Source organism: Anolis carolinensis, chromosome 1, assembly GCF_035594765.1.
Source record: "Anolis carolinensis isolate JA03-04 chromosome 1, rAnoCar3.1.pri, whole genome shotgun sequence".
Classification (NCBI taxonomy): domain Eukaryota; kingdom Metazoa; phylum Chordata; class Lepidosauria; order Squamata; family Dactyloidae; genus Anolis; species Anolis carolinensis.
In genome coordinates this window covers 235,426,235-235,442,350 of record NC_085841.1, presented here as the reverse complement: position 1 = coordinate 235,442,350, position 16,116 = coordinate 235,426,235, and positions in this window count along the sequence as shown.

Sequence of the window (16,116 nt, the reverse complement as noted above, 5' to 3'; positions counted from 1 at the left end):
AATGGCTTGGGGAAACAAAGTAAAAGGCTTATTATCGGAACTCCATTCTAGAATAAGAAAGATAATCAAGGTGCTGATTAAATCTAATTTCATTTTAAGGAAGAGCTGAGAGAGGACTCTCAGAAGAGAAAAGGGAGAAACAGCATCCATAAGATGTTTACATCACAGAAGGGTTGGGATAAACAGGCCTGAAGCGAGGACACTTTGGGCCACTCTAACCCTACTGTTACAGCCCACTTTGAGACATCCTTGGCTCTTCAGTTCAAAGCATTGTCCCACTTCTAACCAGCATCATATGTTTGCCTATTGGCTATAATTGTACAATTGTGGAAGTTATATAAATCCAAAAATCATGTTTTAATTCATACTTTGGGGAGGGAGGGGGTCAGTTTTTTGATAAGTAAGTCATCTCAAGATGCATTTTAGAAAATTCTAATTTTTTTTTGTCTATTTATGGCTACAATATTATACCTTTCTTACTGGATGAAGGAACACATTACAGTCAGACCTCTGTATTAGCAGGTTTGAATTCTGTGGATCTGATTATCCATGAATGTGATTAAAATATTCTCTTTAGGTCAGTAGTTCTCAACCTGTGGGTCCCAAGATGTTTTGACCTTCAACTCCCAGAAATCCTAACAGCTGGTAAACTGGCTGGAATTTCTTGGAGTTGTAGGCCAAAATACCTGGGGACGCACAGGTTGAGGACCACTGCTTTCGGTCCTTCAGTGTAACACCTTCCAATCCCCCGATGGTTCACCATAGGAGGACCTAGAGATTCCTAGAAAGATGTTCCCTTATATGAAAAAAATCACATTTCACGTTTACAAAGTCCTGCTATATCAGACCTGTTAGAGGCAGTCTCTCTCAGAATTTACGTGGAGAAGGCTGTTACCCTCTCTCCCCTCCTTCCTCCTAATTAACCCAGTGCAAGCTAGTTTTGCACTTTGAATTCAGTTTGAAGCCATTGAAATAAACCAGAGACAAAGTGGGAAAGTGGGAGAAGGAAAGGGAAAGTGAAACAACTGATAGCGTGAATTGACAGATGATTAATCAGGACTGTCCCTGCCAAATTGGAGCAATCGAAGTGTATGGGATAGGAACACTTTAAGAAAGAGATGACTTGAAGGAACATAGCAACAAATGGGACAAGGCAGCATCCTTTGTTTTTTTTTAGTTTTGTGTGTATGTGTGTTTTTTTAATAAGATAAAATGTTGCAGTTTTAAATGTAGTTGTAAGCCACCTCAGGGGGCCCTGATGGCACAGTGTGTTAAAGCGCTGAGCTGCTGAACTTGTGGACCAAAAGGTACCAGGTTCAAATCCCGGGAATGAGCGCCCACTGTTAGCCCCAGCCAAACTAGCAGTTCGAAAACATGCAGATGTGAATAGATCAATAGGTACTGCTCCGTCAGGAAGGTAACGGCGCTCCATGCAGTCATGCTGGCCACATGACCTTGGAGGTGTCTATGGACAACGCCGGCTCTTCGGCTTAGAAATGGAGATGAGCACCAACCGCCCAGAGTCGGTCACGACTGGACTTAACATCAGGGGAAACCTTTACCTTTTTAAGCCACTTCAAGCAATAGGATGTGGCAAATAATTGATATTTTAAACCACCAAGCAGATCATTTTGTATGTTTTAATGTAATTGCAGAATCAGTACTAAAATTGATTCACAGCAACCCAAAACAAATCTCACAGCCACGCAATACTAAAATCGCCAGTAGAGGGCAGCAAAGAACACAGAAGGATAATTCAGTTGATGCTTTCCCCCTTTTCAGTTAATAACCCTTTTTGTTTCATAAACACTCATGAGATTCCCTGCTTATAGTTAGAAACAATTACAGTAGAGTCTCACTTATCCAACATAAACGGGCGGCAGAATGTTGGATAAGCGAATATGTTGGATAATAAGGAGGGATTAAGGAAATGTCTATTAAACGTCAAATTAGGTTATGATTTTACAAATTAAACACCAAAACATCATGTTATACAATAAATTTGACAGAAAAAGTAGTTCAATACTCAGTAATGCTATGTAGTAATTACTGTATTTACGAATTTAGCAACAAAATATTATGATGTATTGAAAACATTGACTACAAAAATGCATTGGATAATCCAGAACGTTGGATAAGCGAATGTTGGATAAGTGAGATTCTACTGTACTAATAACAAGCTACTCTAAATGACCTCTCAAAAATAAATTGCATGATGTTGCAATAATAACAAGAAATAACCTCACCTCTTTTGTGATATAACAGTGACATTTAGTTCCTTGTTTAGTTACGAGTGGGGAAGGGTGGAACAATAAATGCCATGTCTCATATTATTTTATGGGTGGTGAAGCAAAGACCAATAGGAGAAAAATGTGTTCTCCCTGCAGACCAGCAGCTTGTAATTTTTAGTTTCCAAGCAAACAAAAATATTATTACTTTAATAATATATAATATATAATAGATATTAATATATAATACATAAATTGCTTTATATAGGAACATTCATTATCAGTTCATTCTTCATCTGAAGAATTGGGTTAATATCCATAAAATCATATATGAAAATAAGCAACAATCTTAAAAGTGATATGAAGCTTTCCTTTTCTTTCCCCCTTCCTTCCTTCCACCTTTTATGCTGCAAACTGCCTTCTGAAACTGCATCAAATAGCAGTGTAGATGGGGCCTCAGATTGTTACAAGTAAAGGTGTTACCTATAACTAGTTAATTCAAGGTCTAGTCCTCTTCTATACTCAACCTGTGTGTTTTAAATATATACCCAGTATTAGAAAGCCACCATACACTTCTGTGGTCACTTTCAAAAGAAAATTAAACTCAAGTGTCATATTGTCCTTAGAATTTCTTGCTATTTGTAAAATTTATTTTTATTATCAAGTAAATTATTATTATTATTATTATTTCTTACCCACCTATGCTCGTGACACAAGGCAGGTTACAAAATAGTTAAAAATGCATCATAATCTTAAATATACTATAAAATACACATACATATTAAAATACACATAACAAAGATTAAAGTGAGTTTAACATTCATGACTAAAACTAGCTGGGTAGGTCTGCCAGAAGAGATAGGTTTTCAGGTGTGTTTTAAATTTCAACAGTTTGTTTAGCTGTCAGAGCTCTTCTGGCAGGTTGTTCCAGAGTCTTGGGGCGGCCAATGAAAAGGTCCTCTGGGTGACAGTTGACAACTGGGTTCTGTCTGGTTGGAGTAACCGCTTCCCAGAGAACCTAAGTGTTTTGGGCAGATTGTACAGGAGAAGGCGATTCTGTAGGTAACCTGGACCCAAACCATGTACAGCTTTAAAGATTAAAAACAACACTTTGTACTTTACCCAGAAACTAACTGGCAACTAGTGGAGTGACTTTAATATAGGCGCAATATGCTCACTCCTAGATGTTCCTGTAACTAATCTGCTGTATTTTGAACCAATAGAAGTTTCCGAACTTGGTACAAAGGTAGACCAGTGTAAAGCACATTGCAGAAGTCCACCCTTGAGGTTGTCAGTGTGAGCATTACCATCTTTAGGTTCTCCAAATCTAGGAAGGAGCATAGATACAGGGGGGAAAGGTGTCTCAACTGAAGCTTTAGCAGCAATCCTTGTTTCCACAACAAGTCAAAATTTTCAATATCCAATTATCACAGGGATAGAAAGTGAGGTGAAATCTTCTGAACAGGGGCACAGACAGAAGCGTTACTCCTTCCCTATGCTACCCAAAGTGCTCTCCCCCCACCCCTCTCTATATATGGCTGGAGTTGCACTTAAAATGTACCTGTTCTGACTTATAAACAAATTCAACATAGAAACAAACCCAAAGAACCTATTTTGTTCAGAACTTGGTGACTGCCTATATCTAGGATGAAAGAATTCTAAGTAATTTCTTTTCAATACAGGTTGAGCATCCCTTTTCGGAATTCTGAAATATGTCCCAAATTGTCCACATGGGTGGTTGATACAGTCACACATTTGTTTTCTGGTGTTTAAATGTACATAAACTTTATTTTGTGCACATCATTATTTAAAAATATTGTATAATGTTACTTTCAGGCTACATGAATAAAGTGTATATGAAGCAGAAAATTATTTTTGTGTTTAGACTTGAGTCCCAACTCCAGGATATCACATTATGTGCATATATGCAAATATAAGTGTTCCAGAATTTGAAAAAAATCTGAAATCCAAAACACTTCTGGTCCCAAGCATTTCAGATAAGGGAGACTGAAATGAGCTTACTCTGGCCCCATCAACACTGCAATTATGACTCAGATTGAACTGCATTATATCACCAGTGTAAACTCATATAATGCAGTTTAATTGCATTGAACTGGATTATATGACCATATAATGCAGTTAAATCTGCATCATATTGGCTATGTAGATGAGGGCAGCTATAACTTGTTATCACTGTTATAGCTGTATGACTGGACAGAGTGGGAATTATTTTGTTGCTTCTATTGTTAAAAATTTATAAGTCAGAAACCCTTGCTGATTTACTACTCACCACCCACCACTTTACATCATCACTGTTGTTGTTCCAATAATGAATGATGCATTCTTTTAAAATAAAAGGCAAAACGTAATTTGATTATCTCCAGCCTGGGTTGTCAGAAGTTTCCTGATTCCTTTTTGTCTTGAACTATGATTTTAACAAAGTACTTAGCAGAGGGTGTACATTCTTGCTTCACAGTTTGCCAATACAGTAGAGTCTCGCTTATCCAAGCTCCGCTTATCAAAGGTTCTGTATTATCCAACGCAGTTTGCCTTTTAGTAGTCAATGTTTTTGTAGTCAATTTTTTCAATAAATTGCTAAATTTTGGTGCTAAATTCATAAATACAATAATTATTACATAACGTTATCGTGTACTAAACTGCTTTTTCTATCCATTTGTTGTAAAGCATGATGTTTGGGTGCATAATTTGTAAAATCATAACATAATTTGATGTTTAATAGGCTTTTCCTTAATCCCTCCTAATTATTCAACATTTTCGCTTATCCAATGTTCTGCCAGCCCGTTTATGTTGGATAAGTGAGACTCTACTGTACTTATCAGATAGTCCAGTCTACCTCCAATCTGGTGCTTCCTGGGTACGTTGGACTACAATTCCTATTATCTTCGGACAAAACAGCCACCAGACACTCTGCCTGGTCATGATAAATGTTGCAGTCTAATGCTGTCACATTTTTTTGCATTTATGTAAGACAAAAGGTGATAAACTTTATTCAGACCCCCAGGAGAAGGATAAAGCGTAATGAGTTTAATAAAGCACAAGAAGCTTGGGTACGATGAAAAATGTCTAGATTTCAATAAGCAATCATTTTTAGAATGGGAAGAGAACTGCCAGAGAAGGGTGTGAAGCACGCACTATATAAACAACAAACAAACAAAAAGTACCTAGCATAGAACAATTTGGGATGAGGATTTTCTGCCCTGGATTTAAGAGGGTGGAGCTGCCCTTCCTTTAAACAAAGAGGAAGTGAGGAAAAGTTATTTTCTGAGGAACAGCTAGGCTGATTCCCTCCCTGCTTTTCTTCACCAACAGGCAAATAACATTTTGTTTAAGCAGTATGTTAATGTGTAAGTGGGAGTTTTTTGTTGTTGTGATATTTTATATATGTTTAAAAAACCTTTTGCACATTTTGAAATTATTTCGGTAGTATTCCATTATCCGGGCTGTTCTATGTTGTTATTTTATTTTATTTTATTTTATTTTATTTTATTTTATTTTATACTAGAATTGAAATTATGTCATTTCCAGTTCTGGAATTGAATGAGATATGTCTGATATTTGTTTCTTGGGAAGAGGGGAGTGGTGGCAAACCAAAGGCTGATGTGTAATTATATGCTGCTGTAGCCTCCAGATATTTCATACATTCTCTGGCACTCATTTTTTTTATCATTTTATATGAGGTTGCCAAATTTACAACAACAACTTTATTACGGTCCATGGACCCACAGCTGTTAAGTGAATAACATACAAGAGTTTACAAAACTATCAAACTGGGGAAATTGCTTAAAAAACCCCTACAAACTACACACAATGTCAGGTAAATTGTAATTTTAATTATTTATAATAGTCTTTTAGAGTTTATTGAAAAACCGCAAAACAGCGAATCCGCGAAAAGTGAACCGCGAAGTAGTGAGGGGACACTGTATCCAGATGTGGAGCACTGTCTTTTCTCACTTAATACAGGGATTTATAGAATTGTTCCTAACATACTAGGTGACCCCATTGTGTGTGTTTTTATTAATATTGCTGATTATTCAGAATCACTGCTTTCATAAGGATGAAAAAATACATCTCTAAGTTGAAATCGGGGGCCCCAATAGCACAGCGGGTTTATTTATTTATTTATTTATTTTATTTTTCGAACTTATATGCCGCCACTCCCCTAGGGCTCGGAGCGGCTTACAAGAACCGGCTAAAATCAACAATTTAAAAACATCTTAAAAACATCTTTAAAAAACATCTTAAAAACATCTTTAAAAACATCCTAAAAGCACCTTTTAAAACATCAACAACAGAACTCAAAAGCCTGTCGAAACAGGTGTGTCTTACATGCCCTGCGGAAGGCCAACAAGTCCCGCAAGGCACTAACTTCAGGTGGCAAGGTGTTCCAGAGAGATGGCACCACTACTGAAAAGGCTCTGCGTCTGGTTGCAGTTAGATGCAAAGTCTTAAAACTGGGGACTTCCAACAGGTCTTGGTCCTCAGAACGGAGGGATCTCTGGGGTTTGTAGGGAGTGAGGCGGTCCCTCAGGTACATCGGCCCTAGACCATGTAAGGCCTTGAAGGTAAGCACCATCACTTTGAAAGTGATCCGGTGCTCAATTGGTAACCAGTGCAGCTGCCGTAAAATTGGTGTTATGTGGCATCTTATCGGGACTCCTGCAAGGAGCCGGGCAGCTGCATTTTGCACCAATTTGAGTTTCCGGATCACCGACATAGGAAGGCCAATGTAAAGGGCGTTACAGTAATCCAGTCTCGAGATGACTGTAGCCTGGATCACCGTAGCCAGGTTGTCCCTAGACAGATAGGGGGCTAGCCGTCTAGCCTGCCGAAGATGAAAAAAGGCCTCCATCGTCAATGAAGGGTCCAAGAGGACTCCCAGACTCTTTACCAGTAAAGACGGGCGTAGCACTTCGCCATCCAGGGTTGGCAACTGGATATCCCCACTGCCCGGTCGGCCCAGCCATAGGATCTCCGTCTTTGCTGGATTCACCCTCAACCTACTGGAACGCAACCATCCAATAATGGCCTCAAGGCACCGATGAAAACTGTCAGGTACAGACTCCGGTCGGCCCTCCATCTTTAACACAAGCTGAGTGTCGTCAGCGTATTGATAACACTCGAGCCCGAAATCTCGGACCAGCTGAGCAAGTGGTCGTATATAGATGTTAAACAACAGAGGGGAGAGAATGGCCCCCTGAGGAACCCCACAATGTAGAGGGGACCTCTCAGAGACCAGGCCTCCCCTCTCTACTCGCTGTCCACGGTTGTGAAGAAAGGAGGCCAGCCAATTTAAAGCTGTCCCCCTAACTCCAGCAACGGCAAGGCGGTGGGTCAGAAGATTGTGATCGACTGTGTCAAATGCTGCTGTGAGATCCAATAACACAAGCAGCACCGACCCGCCCTGGTCAAGCTGGCATCGGAGATGATCCGTGATGGAAACCAATACAGTCTCTGTCCCATGCCCCGCTGAGCTGCTGAACTTGCTGACTGAAAGGTCAGCAGTTCAAATATAGGGAGCATGGGAAGCTCCCATTGTCAGCCCCAGCTTTTGACAATTTAGCAGTCAAAAACATGCAAACGTGAGTAGATCACGAGAAGGTAACAGCACTCCATGCGGTCACGCCGGCCACATGACCTTGGAGGTGTCTACGGACAACACCGGCTCTTCAGCTTAGAAATTGAGATGAACACTAACCCCTAGAATTGGACACAACTGGACTTAATGTCAGGGGAAAACCTTTACCTTACGTTGCAGTCAGACATTCTTCTTCTGGCCAGTGAGGACTTAACTGTAATTTTCTACAGAACGACGAGCCCTTTCCTCCAGAGATAATTGTCTTACATTTCCCAGAATGACATGGAGATGAATGAACAGTTTCTGCTTTATGCCCAGAGCAACCCTAAACCTATGTTTTAGTTGGAGCTTTGAGGCTACTTTTGGAAAGTACAGGTTCTACTAAATCCTGCCAAAGTATGATGTATGTTTCCTGCTTTGCTTTCTTTGTGCAGGGCATAGTTTTTAACCTTTTGTTGTAATGTGGATTCAAATTGACTTTCACTTATGGCAACTCTCTCCTAGGGCTTTTTGTTGTTGAAAGAGGAGGCTTGCCATTTCCTTTCTCCGATGCTGAGATAAAGTATAACCTGCCCAAAGCTATCCAGTGGGTTTCCATGGCTGAGTGCGGATTTGAACCCTGGTGTCCCAGAGTCTTGGACTCCAACACTTAAACCACTACACCACACTGGCCATTTTAAACTATAGTGTCTTATAAGAACGGATAACTTATAGACTGAAGGAAGACAGTCTCACCTTGCCCTCTTTAGGTGAGCCCCACCCACAATCCTGTTTAGGTTTTTATAAAACCTAAAACGCAGATTGGCCATGTTTTGCAAGAGAAAATGACTTATAGTAAAATCTACCTCTCTTCCTCTTGTCCTGCCTGCAGCCTACCTGCATTTCTCTGCAAGAACTGATGCTCTCTGGGCAGTTCAAAAAATTATACACTACAAGAAAACATAAATATATTCCCAATGTATTACTCAGGCGATCCCTCGTTGTCCAAGCATGATGGCTCTCCAAGCGTAGTGTCTTGGCGGTGGGTACGTAGGTGACTGTGGAGTCCTATTCTTGACCTGCATGTTCTTCTACAGTGAAGGCATCGGTTTCCAGATGGAAGGTGGTCCCAGTCAGGGTTGGCTTGATATGCCTTCGTCTTGGCATGTTTCTCCCTTTCGCCATCCACTCGTACCTCAATGTATAATTTGAAACAGATTGAAACACCTACAGAATAAAAAACAACTGAACAGTGCAGAGCACTGCTGCAACCTACTCTATATTTTTATGTATAAATCCAGAAATGGTTAGTCCAAAAATCAATCCAAAAAGCATGGATCGATTTATTCATGGATCAGTATAGAACTACACCTTGACTCTTATTTTTAAAAAGGCACCATTATCTTCTCTGAGTGGCAAAAAGCAAAATCTTAGTTCATCCCAGAGAAAAGAAGAACAAACGCCCTCTACCTTCTCTGCTGTGGTCTTTTTGAAAGCCTGGTTGGGAAAAGGGTGTTGACAGCCAGGTCTGCTCCCCCCCCCCCCCCCGAAGTGGCATGGGGCTTTCCTCTCTTTGCAGAATAACTCTCAACTCGTCCATGGGTCTTTTGAGATAATTAAGCAGGGAGATTATATTGTGAACTACAGCATCCAAACTCCCTCAGTCAGCATTGTCATAGTCTGGCTGGATAGTTAATTGTGGAAATTAAAGTAAAAAAGAAACATTCCTAGCCTTTACTAAATGGTTTAAGCTTCCTACCTCGATTTATGCTCAGACAATATACTTGTAAATTAATTTGCGGAGCCCTGAGGAATTATACATCCTCTCTTTGACTTCAGCATATTTTTTTGTGTTTTAACCTGGAACTGAATTGCATATAATTGACACTGTTCCAACTAGGTGCATACAACTCAACATTACAAAAGTGCCAAAATATTTTATTGTGGCACATAAATTAAGTAAACAAAAACAATGGCTGCATAAATATTCACCCTCCTAAGAAAAGGACACTATGAGTTTTGCACATGTGGGTCCTTCCATTTTTGCTCCTTATTCCTTGCAAAATTGCTTAGTCTCTGTCACATTGGATGGGGACTGTTGCTAATTAGAAATTGGACTGAGGTCCGGGCTTTGATGGGGTTGTTTACATTAATATTTTTAAACAACCACAGTGTTGCCTGAGCTGTATTTAGTGTAATTCTCCTGGAAAAAGATCAGATTCCATCCAGTCCCAGGCCCCTTGCAAACAAAAACAATTTCTTCTTTAAAGGTTTCCTGCATTAGAACACCATTCTCCTTGAAGACAGGTAAATTGTGTTCCATGTTCTCTGAGCAAATAATTTCCAGTGTGTCTTGTACAACTTCATCCTCTATTTTCAACCTACCTAACCATTAGAACAATCACAGAAGGCTGAAGAGGTTGTACAAAGAAGAGAGCCATTGTTTACAGACGATACTCCCCTCTGAGAACCAAAAAAGATCCTAAGAATCTTGAACCTCAACATTCCATTAGTGGCTGTCAAATACCGTACTTTGTATACCTTTTGAGGAACGATGACATTTTCACTGCCTGTGATGCAAACTGTTTTATCGCTGGCAGATTTAGCAATGGTATCTAACCCTCTGTATTACGAGATGGAGCTGGTTCTTAATATAGCTGGTTTTTAATACTGTTTGTATCATGTACTGTTGTTTTATATGAGGTGTTAACATTTCTGTATATTTGATTTGTATGTATTTTGAGTTTGTATTGTCCTAGGTTCAAACGGCATCGAATTGTTGCCGAGTGTTAATCGCTCTGTGTCCCTCAATGAGGGAGAGAGGGTGGGGTATAAAACAAAGTAAATAGGTAAATAAAATAAATAAATTACTGCCATCATTCCCTCACTTTGTATTTTGAAAAAAATATTAATAATACAGCATTTTGGAAGGTACATTTTATATAGCAAGTCTAATAACTCTCTACAGGAAAATATAGTTAATCTTTCCCTAGCTCTCTTCCTATCATTTTAAACTTAACAGAATGTATGTGGCAACATAAAATATTATATATTGAAATGGGATCCTCCAGTAAAGCTCCAGTGTTATTGTCTGGATTTCCATAAACTACTTTGAAATTCCTGTCTTTGTGTCTTCACAATCTCCTGCTATGTCTTTACATTATGATGTGCTGTTGCTGGTGGTTTCTTACTCTTTATTTTTGGTCTGCTGCTGGATTTATATTCCACTTAGCAAGGAATAGTTTTGTATCTTCACAAATGGTTATGAGAGCTGGAATACAGCCTGTAATGTGCCAGAGCAATCTTTAACAGGGAAGCCCCATTTCTATCTTATTCTTGCATATTGTAGTTGTTCAGTGGAGTAATGTATATGAAATATTCTCTTTTTCGGGGGAAAGTTTCCTGGCACAGGTCTCAAAAGCTTAGTTTGGTCTTTAAAATCCAAAACAGATGTTATCTTGTTGAAAAAAATTGTGTAAAGTACCATAATGATGGATCTTGATGGATTTTGCAAGCTAAGTAGAGTCAGCCCTGGTTACTACTTGGATACAACATCACCAACAGATAGTTGGGTTTTGTTTTTGTTTTTTTGCCCTAAACCACTCCAAATCTCCCAGAACTACCTCCCTGTCATTCAAATGTCTCCAAAAAGGCAAAAAAGAAAAAAATGACTGGAAATTGGACAAAATAGTGGCTGGAATTGACATCGCATCACTGGATGCACTAAAATGTGCTGTTGCAGCCCATTCAGCAAACACATAAATAAAAAGGCCATCCTGTTTGCAGCTACTCACTCATGCTTGCCATTCATGAGCAATTTTCCCAAACATTTCAGCTCTCTGACGTCTCCTAACGCATTCCTGATTGTGTGGAATGAGTGCTACTGAGCTTTCCTCATCTTGCAGAGCTGGATGTGCAGCCATCTTTCATGAGGTCCCAGGTTTGTTGGTTTAATTTATATCCTGCCTTACTCCCTAAGCAGGATCCAAGATGGCTCCCAGGCATTTTAAAAATAGGATGCAGTTTTTAAAATGTTTGAATACAGAGGTTAAAAACCAATTAAAGCATAATTGAGGCATCTTCCCTTCACATCTTCTATCTGCTCAAGGGTATTTCCAAACTGAGATCTCCTGCCACTCACAAATAAAAGACACTCTGTCTTTTTTCTGCTCCCATCTCAGATTTTCCCCACTGAAGATAGAGATGGAAGAGATACAGTAGAGTCTCACTTATCCAACACTCGCATATCCAACATTCTGGATTATCCAACGCATTTTTGTAGTCAATGTTTTCAATATATCATGATATTTTGGTGCTAAATTCATAAATACAGTAATTACTACATAGCATTACTGCATATTGAACTACTTTTTCTGCCAAATTTGTTGTCTAACATGATGTTTTGGTGCTTCATTTGTAAAATCATAACCTAATTTGATGTTTAATAGGCTTTTCCTTAATGCCTCCTTATTATCCAACATATTTGCTTATCCAACATTCTGCCGGCCCGTTTATGTTGGATAAGTGAGACTCTACTGTAGTAGAAAAATAATATAGGGTTACAAGTGAACACTTTGTGAAGCCCCGCAACATTCAGAGAAGGCAGCAAAGCAGTGACATGATGCAAGTTTTTTGGCCCCATTTTAGGAGGCAACCCCTAGCTGTGAGACCAGGGAGAAGCCTGTTGGCAGAAACCCAGGCAAATGATCAGCCTGAGCTACCCATTGTGAGTCCCTGCTGTGGCGAGCATACAGATTAGCCCCAATTGAAATCAGCCAGCAAGCAAGGAGAGAAGGTGATTTTCAGCCAAGGAAGATTTTATTATGTGCAGATAAGATGCTAGCTAGTGATTCATTCACAAAGTAGATACAGAATACAGTTTCACAGCCCTTTTAATACACAAGCTGGCATAGGCTGCAGCCAAGCCTCTAATTCTGACAATTACAGAGAGGGGCTTGGCTCACTGGCCGGCGTGGGCTGGGACAAAGAATGGTTAAGCGTCGATAAATGAAGTTCCTTTTATTGAACAGGAAAAATAAGAAAGTAATTGAGGGCGTCTTTGGCCCTACCCAAGAAGGCTATTGCTCTATGGGATGGACATGATCTGGCCCATTGAGGGCTGATCTGGCGGTCCCAGATCCTAGAGAAACAAAACATCATATTCTGACATAATCATGCAAAATGACAGAGGTTGGGGTTTGGCTGAGGACATTCAGATTCCTTCCAATGTGAGCAGTCCCATTCATCAAAGGCGCAAGGTGGTGAATTGCTCTTTCCCCAAGGGGCAAGGGAGATGATTTCCCCCACCTGAATAGAAGTATTGTGTTGCAATGTCCAGGTAAAGTCCAAAAAAATAGGTGAAACTGGGAATTTGATGAGGAAGCTCTCAGCTTAGTTTCTTTCTCCCAGGCTATACAATTGTGTGGGATGCAAGACATCTTTGGGTTCAGGAACACGGTTTCCCCCAAAGGGAAGGAATGGGGATCTCAGGAGCATAGAACATTAGGTTAACACAACATATAGGCAAAATAGGAATACAAAGGAAAAACATGGAGTGTTTAGGGCAAATTATATACATGAGAGACATAGTTTTCCAAAGTACCTTTAACATGCCAGGCTCCCCAGTAAGTCATGGCCAGGGGTAATCTACCCCTGGTTGTCATGGCACATCATATAGACCTTCAGAGGAAGACGATGGCAAGGCATCTAAGGAGTGCTCTTTGCCTTTCATTGGGTTAGTGCTCCAGCAGGCGCCAGAGAGAGAGAAAAAGAGGGGGGGGGGGAGGAGACTTCAGTGAGCGGTGACCTGGCCCAGGTAAACTAGATATCCCAAGGACCTGGGGCTGGTTTTCTCATGCAACAAGTCTCATCTGGAACCATTCCAAGACAACATGGAAGGTATTGACTGGTTAATTCCTGGAGAGCACTGTATGAGGATTATTTGGAGAAGTTTCAGCTGGAAGAAAAAGAGGCACAAACACTTATGTAAAGTGATTAGTGAGCAGGGAGGTTATGAAGGCACTAAGAATGGATATACAGTAGAGTCTCACTTATCCAACGTTCTGGATTATCCAACGCATTTTTGTAGTCAATGTTTTCAATATAGCGTGATATTTTGCTGCTAATTTTGTAAATACAGTAATTACAACATAACATTACTGCGTATTGAACTACTTTTTCTGTCAAATTTGTTGTATAACATGATGTTTTGGTGCTTAATTTGTAAAATCATAACCTATTTTGATGTTTAATAGGCTTTTTCTTAAACTCTCCTTCTTATCCAAGGTATTTGCTTATCCAACATTCTGCCGGCCCGTTTATGTTGGATAAGTGAGACTCTACTGTAAATGAATTCTGAAAAGATCTACTGGGGTCTAATAAGACCCTGTATGCCTCCACAGTTGCCAACACCTGCTCTGAAGCAAGATCCCAGTGACATTATGTGCTATACCTATATCTTTTTAGAATTCACTGTAATGTTCTATAGTACATAATAGCGAATTTTAAAATATATATATATACAGGTATAGCACACAATGGCAAATTCAATAAAGATATAGGTATAGCACATAATGGCACCAGGGTCTTGCTTCAGGGTAGGTGTTGGCAACTGTGGAAGCATACAGGGTCTTATTAGACCCTAGTAGCTCTTGGGATGAATTTGGGGGGCTGCATCTTATCACAACATACCCCACTGCAAAGGGGGGGGGGGGAAATCCTGAAAGATCACCAACAAATGTCCCTGAACACCACTTTTGATCATGTTCCTAGGGGTATATATACACTGTAGAATTAATGCAGTTTGACATGACCTTCCTGTCATGGTTAAATATTATGGAATCATGGGAGTTGCAGTTTTACAAGGTTTCTCTGCCAAAGAGGGCTGGTGTGCCATCAAACAATAAATTCCAGAATTTCATAGCATTGACCCAAGACAGTTAAACTGTATTAGTTCTACAGAGTAGATGCACCTAGATTTCAAAATTGGAAGTGACCAGAAATCGCTTCCAGGTTACTTCTGGGTTTAAAACAGCCCTTTTCTAAGGCCAAAATAATGTGTGAGGTCCAAAAATGTGGCAAAAATGCCCTCCTGGGAGCATTTAAGAGCAAAACAGTGTTTTGACTCCTGGGGGCCCTCTGAGGGCCACAAAAACAGACTTGAGGTCCACATTCAGACCATAAACCACACTTTATCCACCCTTGCTTTCATAAGAGAGCATTAAAGACAAAAAAAGCAAAACAAGGCAAAAGTGTTTGTGGCTTGATGTCATTTGTTTTTCTCTAGAGGTAAATACAGGTTTGTGAACACAGACAGAAAGACACTGCTAACTCTGTGCTGACCATAAAGCTATGTTTGGGGGGGGGCTTCTTATTTGTGGGCATATAGATTCTTTTCTTTCAGATTATAAGACATTGGCTACCCTTCTTCCTAAGTAACCAGAAAGAAGCAAGTTTTCTCCAACTTTTGGACACTACATCCCTAGGGAAAATGCTAGTAGAAAACTCCACTCCATCAATCTACAGTACTATTTTTTTGTAAAAATCAAAGTTAACCTTGATATTGGACCAAACTTGACTATGCTTATGTTAAAAGTCCTCACTTCTCCAGAAACATCTCAGATAGTAAGCTGAAATATACTTCCTCTCTTTTTTGTGTTTTATGATTTCCTTAAATATAAATGATTAACATTCTCTTGGATTTTACAGATGAGACTGAGAAAAAGTGTTAAGAAGGATAAAGTTCTCTCTCATTTGTCTTGTTTAGACAGCTGATTACAAGAAGCAGTACCTTAGAGGCTTGTTAAAATAATACACCTCTTATGAGATACACACAAATCAACAGAATTCTCTTATGACCATAAAAGTTCTTTTAAGACTTTGGATCAGAGCAAGATACTAGCTTCTGTAAAGTGAAAAATTTGCCCACATGCCAAGACAATTGTTTCCCTAAGCCTATGGGCCCCCAGATGTTTTGGCCTTGGTAAACTGGCTGGGATTTCTGGGAGTTGTAGGCCAAAACACCTAGGGATCCACAGGTTGAGGGCCACTGTCCTAAGTCAAGGGCACCACACATTCAGTTTCTAATTCTCAGTGCTATGCATAGCCACATAATGAGAAAACAGGAAAGCTCGGAGAAGAGAATAATGTTGGGGAAAATGGAAAAGGAAGAGAGGCCGACCAAGGGCACGATGGATGGATGTTATTCTTGAAGTGACTGACTTGACGTTGAAGGAGCTGTGGTGGTGATGGCCAACAGAGGACTCTGGCATGGGCTGGTCCAAGAGGCTCACGAGTTGGAAGCGATTGAATGAA